The sequence below is a fragment of the Arachis stenosperma genome, chromosome 6 (assembly GCF_014773155.1).
Source record: "Arachis stenosperma cultivar V10309 chromosome 6, arast.V10309.gnm1.PFL2, whole genome shotgun sequence".
Classification (NCBI taxonomy): Eukaryota; Viridiplantae; Streptophyta; class Magnoliopsida; order Fabales; family Fabaceae; genus Arachis; species Arachis stenosperma.
The window spans coordinates 129,793,844-129,813,819 of record NC_080382.1 but is presented as its reverse complement, the minus strand read 5'-3'; positions in this window follow the sequence as shown (position 1 = coordinate 129,813,819).

The window sequence follows — 19,976 nt, the reverse complement described above, 5'->3', positions numbered from 1 at the left end:
TCTTAACCACCGTACCATAGTTTGAACTTTAATTTGATGATTTCGAAGAAACTACAGATCAGAGATGAGAACCCCATTGTACAAAAGGAAAAAAAAGGTGTAATTGTTATTAATTACGGTTTAAATTTTAGAGAGATGAATATTTATTCCTCTTCATGAACCTGCAGGTACCACAAATTGTTCTAAATAAATTAACAAAAAATAATCATAGTAAAAGAAGAAATTATTATTCGCATGCAAACGGGAATATAAGATTTTTTGCACCGAAATTATTGTTTTGTTCACACAAGTCTGCCATCTCTATAGGCTTAATTTTATAACACAAAAAAAAATTAAACCAACTTTGGTATATATATATAAACAATGAACTTTGAAAGAAAGGAGCGAGAAAGGGAGAGAAATTATCTTGAAATTCAATTCTATTAAAATTTTAAGATAATCATGATGCAATGACTTCTAATCTGACTATAAAAAGCAAAACTTCCAAATATATTTTTTAATATTTCAACTTGAGATGTTTACCCTAGTTTAGTTATCAAATCTTCTATATTGGCTGCAATTATACAAGCTTAATTTTATTATCTCTAATCATAATGTTCAATGCATGTATGCAATAAGAAGATGACTATTTTTCCTACATTATACCCAACTTATTGATAAATCAACACATTTTTTCTTTAATAAAATCTCTGAAAAAGTACTAATGCAAAGCGTTGAAACCAATGAATAGAATACAGCTAAAAAATAATAAGGTAAAATTAAAGTGAATAATGGTCGACAGATATATGGTTTAGAAAAAATGAAGCGTGCCTTCGGGAGACAAGCTCACTTTTGAACACGGTGATGTGTGAATTATTGAGCCTTCAAATTTCAATTCTCAAAATATAAACAATTAGTTTTTAATGAATATTAGTTTATTTTTTAATTATGAATTTATTTTTTATCTCTTATTGTTTAAAAAAATTTAAGATTCAAATTTAATACTTAATATTTGAAATTTAAAATAAAAAATTAATTTTTTTAAAAATGTTAATTAATCTTAATTAAAAAATAATTGTTGATTTTTTACGAAAATTATTTTTAATATTGAGTTGATAATAGTAACTTTTAGGATTATAGACTAATGTTGGGATGCAATAATCTTAAATATGGTACCATTTGATTTAGGGTATAAAAATAATAAAACTTTTTTATTTTTGTTTCAAAAAGTAAAAAAAATGAGATAAATAAATAGATAATTTGATTTCTGTTTTTAAAAAATTAAAAAATAAAAATTTTAAAATCAGATTTTCAATTTTAATTTTTTTTATAATTTTAAAAAATACTAAAAATTATAATATTAAAATATATCACTCAATTCACATTTATAATTCTTTTTTTTTTACTATTACATCATGTTTTCCCTATACTATAAAGATAGTACATAGCATTTGAATACCTTTCGACCTAGCTAGGTTGTTTTTATTTTTTATTTTTGTTTGTTTAGGAGACAGGTGTGCTTTTGACATGAAAAAATATGTTTTTTGCCTTGAAAGATTAGAGAAATTATTATTGTGAGAAGGCTACTTGCTACCTAATAAAGAAACACTAAAAATACGTATTATTTCCTTGTTTCACCTCTTCATATATAGATATCACATCAAAGGAGTGGAGAATGATGCAACACCTTTAAATTAAATATATTTGATATTTGATCATATATATTATAAACTTGTAAAGAAAAGAAATGACAAATTAAATGACGCATTTTTTTAATTTTAATTTTCTTGATGAAGATAACATGTGAATTATTAACGCTGAAAAACCATGTTCTTTGCTCCCCGGTTCCCTTGTTGAGAACGAAATTCGGAGTTGAAATTACAATGCAAGTTGAGAGTAGAGACATATAATTTAATCATTTATATTCTTTCTCTTGTACTTAGGAGACAATGTAGCTTCCATCATATGCTTGCTGTACTGTTTATATACTCCATTATTTGTTCTTACTACTTCATGGATGAAGAAATACATGCAAAAAGGCAATAAGCCTTAACATTTTAAAATAATTTTTTTTAGTTACAAAAATTTTTGTATTTTGTGACAAACAAAAAATTTGTTATAAATAATATTAAATTTTGTGACAAATTAATTTTTTGTTACAAAGTAATTAAAGTTTTTGAAATGAATAGATATTTTGTTATAAAATATTTTAAACTTTTGCAATAACTTCATCTTTTGTTATAAAATATTATAAAATTTTATAACAAAACACCAGTTCGTTACAAAAGTCAATATAATTTATAACAAAAAAATCAAGTCATTACAAAATAACAAAATGTTTTACAACAAATTATATTATTATTACAAAATATTATTATGTAATAATCACAAATTTTTGTTAAAAAAATAATTTTTGTAATAATTTTAAATTTATTATAAAATTTTTGCTACAAATATTTTATTTTTTTTGTAGTGGTATAATATTTTTACCATGATTAACTGTAATGAAAAAATTTAGAATTTAAGATGTTAGACCGAAATACATGAATGAATATATATGTATTTAGTATGTGCTTTTATCTAATTTTTTTTTAAACCGTGGAAGGTAAAATTCAGCTAATAGAAATAAACTAGGTAAATTGAAGTATAACTGAGTGTCTAAAGTTAGTTATTTTGCTATTGATGCTAACTAAAATTAGTTACTATACCTAGATATTTTAAGTGTGAGCCAAATTAACTTGAGTTACAAGTTAAGTTGAATTTATTAATTTGAATTAGTTGTTTGTTATAATAAGTTGTATATAGATTTTACTATGTAGCTTAGTCTGGTGTAATTGATACAAGTCCTTTAAGCTTAGTCTCACAAATCAGTCCAATTGAAGAGATCGCAGAATCTGAAAGATCTACTAAGGAAGTAGGCCCACTTGGCAAGAGAGTGAGAAAGACCCCCAATTGAATGAAGTACTATCATATGGAGAAGTAAAGGAGAAGCATTGTAAAAAAAGCTAAAAGAGTTAGTTAGGATCTGAATATTCAAGGGATTATATTGTAATGGGTAGAGAAGACTAACAACTTGAGAGTAAGGAGTCCCATTTTTCTGGATTTAAAGTGAGGAAAAGTGTAACCATCATATTTTGTATTTGCTGAATTTTTCAATACATATTTTCATAAGTTTCTTCTTTAATTATTGTGCATTATAATTCTATTGCTGAGCTAACATTTTTGATGTTCTCGTTGAGAGATTCTATGATGGAACCAGGAACTCCAATTTTTTTGCTTAGAAGATGCTTGCAACCAAAACCGATTCGAAATCGCCGCTCTTTAGAGAGGTCAGATCGAAACCCTAACTTAGATCAGCGACACACAGAGAAGACTAGGGACCATAGAGACCACCATGAAGAACATTGAGCGGATGCTTCAAGAAACCTTGAAACTGAAGAAATCAACCCCAGAACCATCAAAAAATTACAAGCCAGTTGAGTCGATTGGGGAGACTTGCCAATTGCGATGGTCGAATGGAGCACGACCTGAGCTTCCCATGTTTGTTGGAGTTAGGGTCGAAGAGTGGATCTTCCGTGCTAGGGAGTATTTTGAATTGTACACAGTTCTGGAGGCATGGTGGGTGCGGATGCTATCATTCCACCTCACGGGTCCAGCTTACACCTGGTATCGGTGGTGCGTCAACAATGGCATCAACTACAATTAGGAAGGGTTCCTCGAGGCCGATTATCAACACCACTTTGAGGAGCTCTGGAACCAGGTCACTGGACTCGGAGAAGACTGGCTTATTTCTCTCTTCATGGAGAGACTCACGGATGCTTTAAAGTGTGAGTTGATGTTGGCAAAACCAAAGGCGTATGTGGAAGCGATTTCATTAGCCAAACTCCATGAGCAAAAATTTCAAGCTACTCAACTTAGCTTGAGACCGCATGGAGGTCGCACCCAGCCGGTAACTTCCCTACTCAATTTAGTTCAGCTCGGACCCTGTTGGTGAGTTTTTCCACGTCAAATGCATCACCCACGGTCATAATGCCAGAGAAGGCATCCATTCAAACTCATGGAGCAGTGGCAGAAACACTCACCGCTGACTCTCAGTTACAGAGATCAAGCAACGACGTGATAAGGGCCTTTGTTATTATTGTGATGAGAAATATTCAGTAGGACATAAATGCAAATCAACATACCTTTTACTCGTGGGCGGGGAAGAAATGGAAGAGCTTCTGCGTGGGGGACCGGGTGAGGAGCTTGACAGGGAACCGTTGAACCCGATAGCCATGCCAACTGAAGAGGGGGTAATAGAGATAAGCTTCAATGACATGGTTGGCGTGTATCATTCAGAGACAATCAGAATTGCGGCGACATGCGAAGGGTGACCCATAATGGTACTCGTGGATGGAGGCAGCACCCACAACTTCATGAAGGCCTCGACCGCCACAACGTTAGGCTTACCCATCACTCCGGTATCTCAGTTGAATGTCTATGTGGACAATGGGGAATATATTGGACGCATTTCTAAATGGAATGCCGTTCCTCTCTAGATGCAAGGCTTCGAGTTCTGCCTTGAGACCTTCATACTTGACATCAAAAAGGCTGACGTAGTCTTGGGGGGCATAGTGGCTGATGCAGTTAGGCGACGTCACTATGAATTATTTGAACTTGACCATGGAATTTAAGGTTTGGGATGTCCATGTTAAGCTTCAGGGTGAGCGATTGCTCCAACCCGGGGCAATTGGAAACAGGGCCCTTAATAAGATGGTGACAGCTGATGTGATTGCTTTCTTCCTCTACTTATGAGTGTTTAAACCAGCTGACCCTGCTTTAGAACCACCAAACAAGATGAGAAGGTGCTACAATTACTGCAGGAATACCAAGAGATGTTTCGAGAACCTAATCGGTTACTTCCACCACGGGATATCCAACATCAAATACATTTGCAACTGGGTGCTGATCCGGTGAATGTTCACCCTTATCGTTACCCCCATTACCAGCAGGAGGAGATTGAGAAACTAGTGGCAGAGATGCTACAAGCTAGGATCATTCAGGAGAGTCACAGTGCCTTCTATTGTCCGGTGTTGCTAGTACGGAAGAAGGATCGAAGCTGGCGCTTTTGTGTTGATTATCGTGCTCTCAATGCCATTACAATAAAAGACAAGTTTTCAAACCCCACCATCGATGAAATCCTTGATGAGTTGTGTGGTGCAGAATATTTTTCTAAAATAGACTTGCGTTCGGGGTATCACCAAATTCGAGTGCTGGATAGTGACATTCCAAAGAAGGCTTTTTCGGACTCATTTGGGACATTACGAGTTTGTTGTTATGCCTTTTGGTCTCACCAATGTTCTCTCCACCTTCCAAGCCACTATGAACAAAGTCTTTGGCCCTTACCTCCGGAAGTTCATCGCTGTATTTTTCGATGATATTCTAATTTACAGCAAGTCCAAAGAAGAGTACTTCCATCACCTTAAGACAGCCCTTGCTGTGTTGCAGCAACATCACTTCATTGCCAAGCTCTTCAAATGTGTTTTTTTCAGCAACAGGTTGAGTATTTGGGGCATGTGGTGACCAAATTTGGAGTTCAGGTGGATAATTTTAAGATTGCTTCCATCGTCGATTGGCCCAGCCCTTACAACCTGAGACAGCTGCGTGGGTTCCTTGGCCTCACAGGGTATTATCGTCGCTTTGTGGCTAAGTATGCACACCTCGCTGCCCTATAGCTTACTTTAGCAAAAATCTTAACCAATGCTTGTCAGTTGCTTCAGCTTATATTCGAGAGCTTTATGCTATTACCCAGGTAGTGGCCAAGTGGTGGCACTACTTGTTGGGGTTTTGGTTCTGCATTAAGACCGATCATGAGGGTCTATGTGAACTCATGAACCAAGTGGTTCTTACACCAGAACAGTAGTATTACCTTACAAAGTTATTGGAATTCGACTTTGAGGTAGTCTATCGATCTGGCAAGACAAACTTAGCTAATGATGCTTTATCAAGACATGGTGAAGACCCCTCTGAGGCCTGCCTTTAAGCCTTCTGTATTGTCAATTTCTTATTGACCCCATCACTCTTACGGGCTACGAGAAAATACCCTGACACTCAGTTACTGATTGAGCAAAATAGGAAGGGAGCGTTTCCTCTTGAGTATCTATTGCAAGAAGGGTTGCTTATGTATAAAGGAAAGATATGGGTGCCGGATTTTGAGGGACTTCGTATCCAACTACTTATTGAATTTCATGCGACACCTATGGCTGGGTATCCTGGGATACTTAAGGCTTATAAGGCTGTTGGAGATTTATTTTTTTGGCTAGAACTACGTAGGGATATATAAAAATTTGTTCAGCAATGCAACACATGCCAATCTACCAAATACATGACTTCCAAATCTCAAGAACTCCTCAATCCTTTACCTGTGCCCTGTGGACCATGGATAGAACTTTCAATGGACTTTATTACTCAATTACTGCTATTATGGTAGTGGTTGATTGCTTCAGTAAAACTGCTCATTTTGAACCCCTGAGAGCCGGCTTCACTGCGAGTTCAGTGGCGAAAGTCTTTATTGCATCAGTGGTTAAGTTACACAAATTTCCCTCTATCATTGTTTTTTATCAAGACCCCCTCTCCCTCAGTCGCTTCTGGCGCAGTCTCTTCGAGTTTAGCGGCACCCAATTACGTTACAGTACGGCGTACCATCCGTAGAGTGACGGCCAGACTGAAGTTACTAATCATTTCCTTGAGCAATACCTACGTGCTTTCTCTCATTCGCAATGACAACAATGGGTTGCCTTTCTTCCCTGAGCTGAATTTTGCTATAATAGCTCATTTCACTCTGCAATATAGATGACACCGCCATGAGGCATTGCACCCTTTTGTCATGAACTTACTCCCGGGCTACTACCCTGGCGCTTCTCCTGTGCTAGAAGTCAATCTCTTTTTGAGGACCCGTGAGATATTGAATGATGAGCTGGATTTCTACTTGCACCAAGCAAGAACCCGCATGAAGAAACAAGCAAACCGACATCGTTGTGATAAGGAATTCAAAGAAGGAAATTGGGTTTTGCTCAAGTTGAATCCTTATCGTCAAATATCCCTTTTTCATAGGAAGCACCCAAAGCTCGACAGATGCTTCTTTGGCCCTTACCATATTCTGCACCGTGTTGAAAAGGTGGTATACCGCCTCGAGCTTCCTGTTGGCAGCACGATTCACCCCGTCTTCCATATCTCCATGCTAAAGGAGTTTCATGGAGAACTGCCGGCTGCGACCCCGGTGCTGGCTGCAGCACCTGCGGCATTTCAACCTGCACCTACAGCGATTTTAGGGAGGCACTCTGTCTCGAGAGATGCGAAACAAGTGGAACAGGTCCTCGTGGATTGGGAAGAGACAACTTAGGTGGACTTCGACCAGCTGTTGCATATGTTTTCAGAGTTGGACCTTGAGGGCAAGCCCTCCAAGCTCAGCCGCACAAACCAGCCTAATTGAAGAGATTGCAGAACCTAAAAAATCTTCTAAGGAAGCAGGCCTAGTTGGCAATGAAGTGAGAAAGGCCCCCAATTGAATGAAGGACTACCATATGGAAAAGTAAAGGGGAAGCATTGTAAAAAAAAGCCAAATGAGTTAATTAGGATTTGAATATTCAAGAAGGGGTTATATTGTAATAGGTAGAAGAGAGTGACAGTAAAAAAGAATAACAACTTGAGAGTGAGGAGTCTCATTTTTCTGGATTCGAAGTGAAAAAAAGTGTGACCATCATATTTTACATTTCCTGAATTTTTCAATACATATTTTTATAGGTTTCTTTCTTCAATTATTGTGCATCATAATTCTATTGCTCACTAGACTAAGCAACAAAGTATTCGTTCAAGATAATAGTTATTTTATTTTATTTTATTTGTTTAGTTTTTTTTTTGGTCGATATTTGTTTAGTTTTTTGTCTTTGTATTTATTTTATTCTAGCAAAGTAAAGGTCACAAAAAAAAAAAAAAAAGAAGCAATGTAAAGGTCCCTCCGTGCATCATAGAATCATAGGACGAGGGTAATACTAATGTTAGTGGGCTTACAGTGGCTCTCACGAAATGTCATTCTTTTTCCCATTTTTTATGTTTTTAAAATAATACAAAATTATGTTGTAACAAGAATAAGCCCATTTGCTTCAAAAATCTAATCGGACATCTTTGTAGAAGTTTTGGACTTCGAAATAATTGTTCTTTTTTTTGGTCATAGGAAATATAACAGTTTAGTTATAATGAAACTTCTGTTACTTTTTGTTTCCTTTGTATAACACATATAAATGTCCGTGTCCAAAAAATAAAACACATATACATGTCATCCTAAAACCACTATAATTTTTTAATCCGGATAAATTTTGTTGGGGATAAAAAATTAAAAATGAAGTATACATTTTTATGTATAAATTTACTTTTATATTAATTTATTCATGCAAAATTTCATCCTAGTTTTACTCCTAATCAAATATATCCAAAGTTTTCAATTTATAAATTATAAGTTAAAAGACTCCTTTAATTTCCCCATTACCTCCCCTGGCCTCTCCAACGAAAAAAAAAAAAAAAACAATGAAAAGAAAGAAAAGTTAATCGTAAGTAAATATATGAACCCAGCCTAAAAATAAAGTGCAATTAGATAATCCATTTTTTTTTGTTAGTATCAATTAATCTAATTACTTTTTTATTTTAAATACTAAATCTTGAAATTTAAGTCTTAAATCATAAATAGTAAATCCTGAATTCTAGTTCTAATACTTAAATCTTCAAAAGAAAATGAAGGTTAAAAACATATTTTTATAACAAAAATTTAATTAATATTAACCAATTAAAGTTGATCTCTATAGTCTATACTTTTTCTTAGAATAATAATAATTTTTCTTTCATAATTTATTACATACAGAAAAAACTCAAGACCCTTAAGAATGAATGATTATTTTGTACATGTCTCACATGTTATTTTTTAAATTTAATATTTAAAGCTTACTTTTATATTTTATTAAAATAATCTATATAATAATAAGCTTGATAATTTAAATAAAACTAATTCAGGATTTATATAATAACAATTTAAAAAAATAAATTCAATAACTTATTGATTAGCAGCAGATTTTTAAATAAAATTTAAATCTATAATAAATTAGTCTTTAATATGTCAAACTAAGAGATACCATAGAAAATAAAAAATAACAGTTATATAAAACTAATACAAATAATCAAAAAATAATAGTACACGTACACTTCAACCTTTTATAATTTTTATTCTATTTCAACAGTTACATATAAAATTAACTGAAATTGAGATCCAGCAAGAAAGCTATTAATAAAAAGTAAAAAATGAGAAATCCTATCTTATTACTTTGCATCGAGTGATATATATATAATATAGAGGAATCAAAGCTGAGACTGAATTGGTCAATTCAATGTGTGTACATATTAATTATATTTATATATAATAATAACCTGAAACCTATATCCACACCAATACCCAAGAAAACTAAGGCTGTGAATTGCGTATCGGAAATTAAATATACGATCATACTAAAAATAATGACAATGATTACCCAAGTGCATGCATTAATGCATATGCGTACCACACGTAACACAATTAAATATAGTTTGCTTATATTCTGTAATATTATCTATTCATTATTGGAATAAATAATGAAAATGATTCTTAACAACGCCACTCTTGTTTGTCTTGCAGTTTTTTTGTTTTATACAGATGTCACTCACTCTATTATATACTAATTAAATGTTTTATTCTGGTCCTCATTATTTCTTTGATGAATAATATAATGCCTATGACTATTAGACAAGCTTTTGCACCTAATAGTTTGATACATGTGAAATATCAAATCAATACACTATTTAAATTCAATTTTGTATGAAAAGTGAATAAACCGTGTAGTACTTCTGTAATTTATTAATATCCAATTGATTAAATTTTTTATTATTTTAATACTTTCCTGTCTTATATTAATATTTTTATTTGAATTTTTTAATACTTTTAAAATTAACAATTAATCACTAAAAAATATCAACTTTCGATAAAAAATTTGAATTTTATAATTCTAATAACGTGATTAAATAAAATTTTAGCCATCAACAAAATTAAATGAATAAAGAAATGTGTTTCTTATGTTATTTATATTTTATTATAATAATAGTAACAAATTAAAATTTGACTATTATTAAACCATATTTTAAGAGTTTATCACTAACTATAAAAACGGAGTGAATTATAATTATTCTTTAATATTGATTAATAAAAATATATTAATTCATAGTATTAAGTTGTTGAAAATGTCATAATACTACTTCTCTTAACAACTTAAATTAATATATAAGAAGAGATTCATAAATAGTTATTATATTTCTAATATACTCCTCGTGCAAGAGCTTGATCTTTTGGGTTTGTGAAAAATTTGGTTAGTTTTTTTTCTCTCTTGTTAATAGTCTTATGCTAAATTCCTTTTTTAGGGTCAACAAGCTAAGGATTAAATTCTAGTGGTACCATGTCATATATTACTTTTCTATAAAATTTAAACTAATAAAAACATATATATGAATGATTATTTCTCTAAAAAAAGAGTGTTGTTAAATGCCAAACTTAATTATAAATTTATGTTGATTAATTCACAATTCACTTAATGTTGAACTTATTATGGGTCATACACTAACAGGTATTTTAATCTTTGTAAAAGATTATTAGTTATTTTGCAATAAATTTTAAAATTAAATTTTAAATCTAGATAAGATTTTAATTATTTTTTTAAAATTAAAATACGATACGATTTAAATTTAAAATAAAAAAATAACTTCATAATATATATATCATTAGTAAAGTAATAATATACACAATTTGTTCCTTTAACTTTATATATATAAATAAATGTGAGTTTAATTATTGAAAAAGAATTTTTTTATGCAACAAATTATAAAAAAAATCTCAATTTATATCAGACTCCATTTGTCAAGAAGTTAATATATTAGTCTCGATATAAATACATATAACACTTTCGTACAACTAGAGGACGAAAAGTTTTTTTATTGATAATCAAAGCATCTTTGGATTTTTTTTTCCTGATCTATATTATCTTCTTCTTCTACTACTACTACTATTATTATTATTATTATTATTATTATTATTATTATTATTATTTGCTGAATTATATATACTATTAATAATCAATATTTGATTTTCAGTTAAAAAAATAGCATTTGTTCTAAATTAAAAAAATGGTATGTTTTTAATTCCTTTCAAATTATATAAAAAAGAAAAAGTATATGGAATTAAGAGGTTACTAGCCAAAAACTAAACAAAATCACATTAATTTATATTAATTAAGTAAACCTAATTAAAACCTATAAAAACCTTCCTTTCTCTCTCTCACATTAACCTATCCACCTCCAACAATCACACACACAGACCCCTCTCTCTCACCGTCAGGCCCTCTCCGCCTCTCCATCGCGACTCACTCCTCTTCTATCACCGACATCTGGCTCGTCGTATTCGCCACTATCGACAAGAACCGCTTCCCTTTCATGAACCAAATGTGTTACTGGAGCCACCGTTGCAGTTGGAGTTGAACTTGTTCGGCCTGGGCCATGACAGCCTCATGTGGACGTCCTTCAACTACGGCGGGTGCACCGTGATCCTGGAGGAGGACAAGGCCTGGATCGACCAAGTCCAGCAGAGGATTCCCGACTTGGAGTCGTACCACGTGGCCTATGACACCAACGTCCACCAGGCGGACGATCTCATCAAGATTGGAATGGAGGAGGAGGAGTGCAAGAAGGTGAGCGACCCCAGGTTCTCCAAGTGCCAGCTGGCACACAAAAGCTATACTAGGCGCACACCACTACACCAGCAACAATATTAAACATTAACTTTACCACATTCATTAAAGGGATAACAGCCACGTTTCACATTTGTAGTTGATGATTAAAGAGACTGCAAACTACACATTTGATCTTAGTCAAAAGGAGTCCTTGAACAATTACAAAAATATAAAAAAATATTCATTTAATATGAAAAAAATCCTAATATTTAACAAAAGAAATATCTAGTTATATTTTAGCAAAAATAATTAAATATATATAATTTAAAAAAAATTATGAAATTCTTAAAGAAATAGCGGCATTCACATTTGTAATACAAAAAAATTCGAAAAATATATAAAAGAACATCCATTTAGTATGAAAAAGAAATATTCTGATACTTAGCAGAAAAAATATCCATATATATTAATTTGTAGAGATTTTGGATTCACCCAAAACTATTTGGCTGATTTTTTGCTAATACCCTTTTGGTTCCCTAGCATTGTTCATTAAAAAAAGGGTGATAGGTAATGATATATTGCATAATAACTAATTAACAACCAGTAACATAAATTTTTTTATTATCATTTGAAGTCCATAATTTATTAGTATATAATATCAAACTTATAATTTTTAAATTAAAAAACTGATCAATATTAATTGCAACTAACCTATATAATAAATAATAAAAGATAAATATTTTCTTCTACATATAATTTTTTGTTAATACAAATCAATTATTAATTAATATCATAATCATAATAAACTAAGAGAATAAAGGTCCGTCATGCACGTACTCCTCATATAGCGTCTCATGGGTTTGTCCACGCTCTGCTAGGATTTTACTGCGCCGCGTCCATGGTTACACATTTTTTTGTCTTTTCTTAGTCAAAGTCTTTTTCATATTCTTTTATTTTCTTTTCTTAATTTTTTTCTGTTTCTAATTCACCCCCACTTGGATCCCTAATTTTCATTTCCTTTCCCAATTCATTCATACGTTGGATTTCTCTTTTAATTCACTCCGTTTTCTGATTCACTCATTCTATATATCTTTTTTCTCTCTCGAATCATCAAATACTAACTCTGATTTTCTCAACATCATGAGAAACAAATTAGAGACTCAAAACTCCTAAATTGACAGTGATCAGGAGGATGATTTGATCGTTTTAGCATGAAGATATTTCTGCAGGAATTCAAGCCTGTACACGGAGCCTGTCTGAAAGAATTTTCTCAGATCGGATCTTTTCTGTAGGTACCATGGAAGGAGCTCTTTATGCAATATGGAATAAACCAAAAGGAGTTAGAGTAGTCAAAAAATCCAAGAACCAATTTCAATTTTTCTTTGAGAATGACTCTGATGTAACTCGAATTGATAGGGGTTCGCCTTGGTTATTCAAGAGTTTTGTTCTTCACGTTTGTAGATGGAAGCAATCAATAAACATGGAGGATAATCACATCTCTTCTTTTTCTGTATGGGCACAATTTTGGGGATTGTCTGAACAATACAAATGCTTGAGGTTGGCCGAAAATTGGATGGAAGACATGGTCAAATTGAAGATGTTGCTCTATTTGAAGTTAAACGCAAAGATACATGCATAGTAAAGGCTAAAGTGGAACTGAACAGTGATAAAAGAGTAAGGAATACACTGAAATTGCTTGATCCTAATCAGAAAATGCTGAAAATAGGAGTACGCTATGAACACCTATGTGTGTTTTGTACTTATTGTGCAAAATTGGGGCATGAATCTAAGAATTGCCAATTTTTTATTGATGATTCTGCTCAAAACAATATCAAGAAAGATAGAGTTGGTGAATGGCTTAAGGCAGATCAAGTTGGTAGGCGTTTAACTGAAAAGAGAGCTTCCTTCAATCCTAATCAACCTCGGGATGGTTCTATTCCAGCTCAACCGAAGAAAAAATCTCTGCCTGCTTGTCTTTTTGATAGTTTTTCAAAATTGAGTGCCCAAGATGATCAGAAAAACAGAATAATGAAAAAATTGCCACCAATTTGGGTTCTAGAGCAGAAAATAAGGGTGAATTAGAAAACACTGGTATGACTACTCATACTAATTCTTCTTCTAATATTTTATTGGAGATATCCTATCCTATGAATAATGTCCAACACAACAACAACGTCATGTCCAAGCTTAGAAAGGAGAACAAAAAGCCAAACCTAAAATAATGTTCAGAATTGAAGCAATCCCCACAATGTTCAGAGTCTTAAATATGTAAGGCCTTAGGAAAATGTCTTTTAGTTACAGGATAATAAAACCACTGGATTGACTATGGCAGGTTGAAATATAATTAAAGATCCTTTTTGCGAGTAGACATATGACATCGTACCATCCTACTTTTTCCATGCGCTATAGTAATAGCATCACCTATGTGCCTGTGTGCTGAGAATGCATCTAGCCATGACTGAACTGGCAATGTGTTGAACCACAGGTCTCTTGCGAATGATGTTGCATGCTCCAGCAAAGAGAACGGGAAGGCCTCTTCCATCACCTTGCAAAACAAGACGCTAGAGCCACAAAGAAAGAGGCCCTTCTCTTCCAATTTTTCTGGTAAGTCCGATCATGTTAATCAATATATAACTTCAATTACAATATACTAAAAAATTACAAATTAAATAACTTTAAGACAAAATATGTTTTTAAAATCATATGATCCAGGTGAATCAATTGTAGATAAGGAGTAATATACATCAAGTGTATCCATGTTCTAATTTCTATTATATGCTAGTTTCTAATTAATAGAATAATATTACACATGTCCTAAATTGGTAACTAAATACACCCCCTAATCGGCATCCTCTTCGCAAGCATCAATGGCATCAGTGGTGGGTTCTTCTAAATCGTCATCCCTTCTCAACGACAAACCTTTGACGTCAAACTTAGACAACCCAGTCAAAATCAGTTGGGGGAAAAGTTCGAAGCAACATTGTCCTATGTCTTCACCTATGTCAAACATATCCCTTGGGTTCACATGGACTACTACACTCCATTCTTGATTAACTGCATCATCCATGTAGTATACAAGGAGAGTCTCGGATACAAGAATATACGATTCGTCATCTTCTCGAGCATCGGTATGAATTGGATGAGAGAAGTTGACCATTGTGTGTCCTAAGGAGTCTTGTTTTATGCCTTTCCCAGAGGTGGTGTTTGCCAAATACATCTAAACAAGAAGACTGTGAATTGGCCGCTATAATTTAACTTAATGATGTTGACTATTTTTCCGTAATACAAGACGCTTGATAAACCACTATTTTATGATTCATATTATATTTAATTGTGTGGGTTTATCAAGTCTTCGCCCACTTATTCAAATAATTTGCATGTATTTACAATTCCTTCCTAAAAATATTCTATGATTGAAAACTTGCTTCTTAAAGACCTTTTAGTTGTATATTTCTATTTTCCTTCGTACCATTCGTTGCCGTGATCTGTGTGTTAAGTGTTTCAGGCTTCATAGGGCAAGGATAGAATATGGAATGAAGAGGAAACGTGCAAAAATGGAAGGAACACAAGGAATTGAGGAGATGACCAGCGAGAAGTCACGCGGTTGCATGGCTCACGCGACCGCGCGAAATGGAAGAAATCAGAGTGACGCGTTTGCGTACCTGACGCGACCGTGCAGATTGGAAGCTGCACGAACGACGCAAATGCGTGGACGATGCGCACGCGTGGTACGAAAAATGCTGAGTGACGCGATCGCGTGGACGACGCGGCCGCGTGACGTGCGTGATCTGCAGAATTTCAGAAGTTGCTGGCACAGATTCTGGGCCGCATTTCAACCCAGTTTTTGGCCCAAAAACACATATTAGAGGCTGGGAGTGGAGTAGAATCAGAACATTCATTCAATCATTCAATCATTACTCACAATTTTAGGTTTTAGATGTAGTTTTTAGAGAGAGAGGTTCTCTCCTCTCTCTTAGGTTTTAGGATTAGGATTTCTTTTAGTCATTAGGATTGCTTCTTCGTACCAGGTTCAATAATTTATGTTTCTCTTATATTTTTGTTTACTCTGAAGCTTTTATTTGTATTTGATTTATGTTGCCCAATTCGCTTATGAACTTTTCCATGCTAGAATTGACATCTCCATTCAATATAATTTGAGGTATTTCAGATATCATGATTGTTTTTCCCTATTTATAATTTAGATTATTTACTATTGGCTTTAGTTGATTAATTGGTAACTCTTGAGTTGTCAAACTCATCGTGATTGATAATTAATATCTTTGCTGATTGATTTAATTTCCTATAACTCTAGTCTTTCCTAAGGAGTTGACTAGGACTTTAGGTGTTAAATTAATTTGTCCACTTAACTGACCTTCATAGTTAGAGGTTGACTTAGTGGGAGCGAAAGTATAATTCTCATCACCATTGATAAGGATAACTAGGATAGGACTTCCAGTTTTCATACCTTGCCAAGAGATTTCTTCGTTATTAATTTATTAATTTCTGCAACCCATTTCTCTTACTCAAAACCCCTTTCAAAACCCAAAACACTATTTTTCATAACCAATTTTAAAACACACCTCCCTGCAATTCCTTGAGAAGACGACCCGAGGTTTGAATACTTCGGTTTATAAATTTTATTGGGTTTGTTACTTGTGACAACCACACGTTTGTAAGAAAGGTTGATTGCTTGGTTTAGAAACTATACTTGCAACGAGAATTTATTATAACTTCTAAACCATCAATCTTCAGTTCTTCAACGCTACCAACAGCAACATTACTGTCGCGCTTGCTTGCATAACTCCTAGTGTTAGAAGTGACATAAACTTCGCTATTTTGGATTTTCAACCCTTCCTCTCTCGATAGAGTTCTAAACTTAAATCCATTTATGTTGTAAGATGTAAAGCAGCTAGCTTGAACATTGGGCCCACATGCAAGCCATTGCAATTCGTTCGGGTGCATGATGCTTCCCAATGGAACCCGGCCGGGAACAATTACGTGTTTTATCAGCTTGGGATACAAACGACAGGACACCATTTGAATACGAAATGGAGTAATGATAACAGGATTCACCTCACACTTGAACCATTCAGGAAATTCTCTATGTACAACACTGTCTGTATGAGACTGGGACCTTGTCTTACTTCGTAACATTCTCTTTGTGATGGCCCTAAAATCACTGGATAGCTCACAACAATTTTTGGTCAGGATCTCCAACTATATTAGATCATTTGAAGTCCATAATTTCAAAAGCACTTACTCTAAGAATTTTTTCCACGGCCGGGCAATTGACCAAAACGTGACGATGAGCTTGGAATTTTTCAGTTGGTGTGAGAGTGTAAAAAGAAGCAGCCTCGACAGCCTTTCCAACCTCTGGGTACATGGTTGCACGTTCATCAGGCATAAGATCACACAGTCGATCGTCAACACGCATTGGTCGATTAATCCTACTTTCGACATTATATAGGTACCTTTAACAAAATACGAGAATCTCTTCAGATAAGTTTCCTCTGCAATTGAGCCCTCTGGCTGTGATCTGTTATGCACGTACTGCTTGAGATGACATAGGTATCTTTGAAGATATAACACGTGTCATTTGCCGAAATTAAAAACATAAACACAAATTTTTTTATGATTACCTTTCAATTGGGTACATCCACCTATAATGCACTGGGACACTGAGACGCACCTCCTCGACTAGATGCACTATCAAGTGAACTATGACTGTGAAGAAAGAAGGAGGGAAAATCATTTTCATGCGGCACAGAGTATGAACCATGTGATCCTGAAGGAGAGGAAGTTGTTGAGGGTCTATGGATTTGCTGCATAATTGGCGAAAAAAGGATGATAAATCTGCTAGGACAGAAGATACCGGGGCAGACAATGCATTTCTTAACGAAATTGGCAGTAGATATTTCATTAGAATATGACAGTCGTGGCTTTTCAAGCCCGACAACTTGCACTGTCCTAAGTCAACACACCGGAAAATGTTGCTAGAGTATCTATCTGGAAAGACCACGTTCTTGATAATCCTTAGAAAGAGCTCCTTTTGTGGATTGGTCATAGTAAAGATGGCAGATGGGTACTTTCCGTCTTCTCGTGGCCACAAATCATGCTTGACTCCCATCGAATGGAGGTTTCTTTGAGCTTTAATGTGGTCTTTAGACTTACCTTTCTCGTTTAGTATGGTGAAAATTATGTTGTCGCACACATTCTTCTCTATGTGCATGACATCAAGATTGTGACGCAATCCATTGTTCTCCCAATATGGCAGCTCAAAGAATATACTCCTCTTCTTCCAAGGAGACTCGTCTTGCACGGCAGTTTGCTGTCGTGGGTCCTTTTTCCCGTAACCAATTGCACCTTGCCAAGTTAGACATGCACACCCTCTAATTGCCGAACAATGTCTCCACCAGAGAATTTGACAGGTGGACTTCTATCCTCTATCTTTCTATCAAAGGAGTACCAGTCTTTTCTATATTTGTGCTCATGATTCAGAAAGTGATGATGGCCCATGAAACACCATTTTTGACTGTGTGTGAGCCGGTTAGTTTCAGCATCCAAATTGCACACAGGACATGCTCTTCCAGTGTATGTATTCCACCCAGATAAGTTGTCCAAGATTGGAAAATCACTTATTGTCCACATCAACCCATCATATATCTTGAAGATTTTTTTCTCAACTGCATCTTAAGTTTCAACACTAACCCATAACTGCTTCAACTCATTGATCAAGGGCTCTAGGTAAACATCTATGTCATTTTCAAGTATTTTAGGACCAGCAATAATCATAAAGAGGACAAACGAAGTGGGTATCATGCAAATCCAGGAGGTAGGTTATACGGGATAAGAACCACGGCCAAATTGAGCTCATGTTTCCAAAAGGGTTAAAGCCATTGCTAGCTAAGGCTAGGTGAACACTGCGCAGATCACCGGAGAAGTCGAGATATCATCAGTCAAATGACTTCCATGCCTCGATGTCCCTTGGATGCCTATACATACCATCAGAGTTAGGACCTCTCTTATACCACAGCATGTTAACGGCTATCTTACTAGACATGTATAACCGTTGCAATCGTGGAATAAAGGGAAAGTAACGAAGAATCTTCGCCGCTTGCGGTTTCCCGTTCTTCTTAACAACCATTTTGATCCTCACCCTAGATTTCTTCTTAGTCTTATGCTTCCATCTCGATGTCCCACACCGTTTGTATTTGGTAAGCTCTTGGTCGTTGCCCTGGTATAGCATGCAGTCGTCTGGACATGTATCTATCTTCTTGTACGCGAGACCGAGCTTTCTTATGACTTTCTTGGCATCGTGCACAGTGCTAGGAATTCGTGCATGCTCAAAGGCGTCCGTGACCAACTCCAATATCATTCCGAAGGCCTTATTGCTCATTCCGCACATGGACTTTATATGATAAAGCCTTACCAGGAATGACAGATTAGAGAATTTTGAACTTCTTGGGTATAGCTCATGCTCCTCATCATCGAGCAGGTCATGAAATTGCGGGTCTCGTGACTAGGTTCATTGTATAAGTAAGGCAACTCATCCGCAGTGGTGCCAGCATGTTCATTCTTTGAGTCTTCTTTGTCGCCATGAAGTCATGAGAAGTTGAATGCCTTGTGGACCATAACAAGCATCAGTGCATTGAAATTTCTTTCGGTTTGATCTTCATGTCCGTCACTAGAGCTCTCTACCACGCATCTCTCACTGTGATGGATCCAAAATATGTAATTAGACGGGAAAGGGTTTATCAACAAATGATCGAACACATCCTCTCTATTTTGTAAAAGGCCGAACCCACACTTCAGACATGGAAAACGTATCATCCCGTTGGATGATGCATTGGCAAATGCAAAATCTAAGAATCTGGTCAAACCGTTCCTATATTCTGCACCAACTCGTGGCTTTGAAATCTAACTCTTATCAATTTCTAATTTAATGAAATAATAGAACGACAAAAAAATCATAAAATAAAGTCAGACCACCAAAAAAAGTTAATAATTAACAATTAAATAAATTAAGGGAGTCTATAATATGATTCAGTCATACTTCTTGATATAAAATGGGAGAATAACTCTTAAAAGGAAAAATAGAAAACACATTTACTAGTATCCATGATAATACACAGCTAACAGAATTATTTGAGGAAGTTGCTTACTCATTGAAAAATTCTGTACTTTCAAAAAATATTATTGGAAGAAAGAAACTCTAGGTCCAAT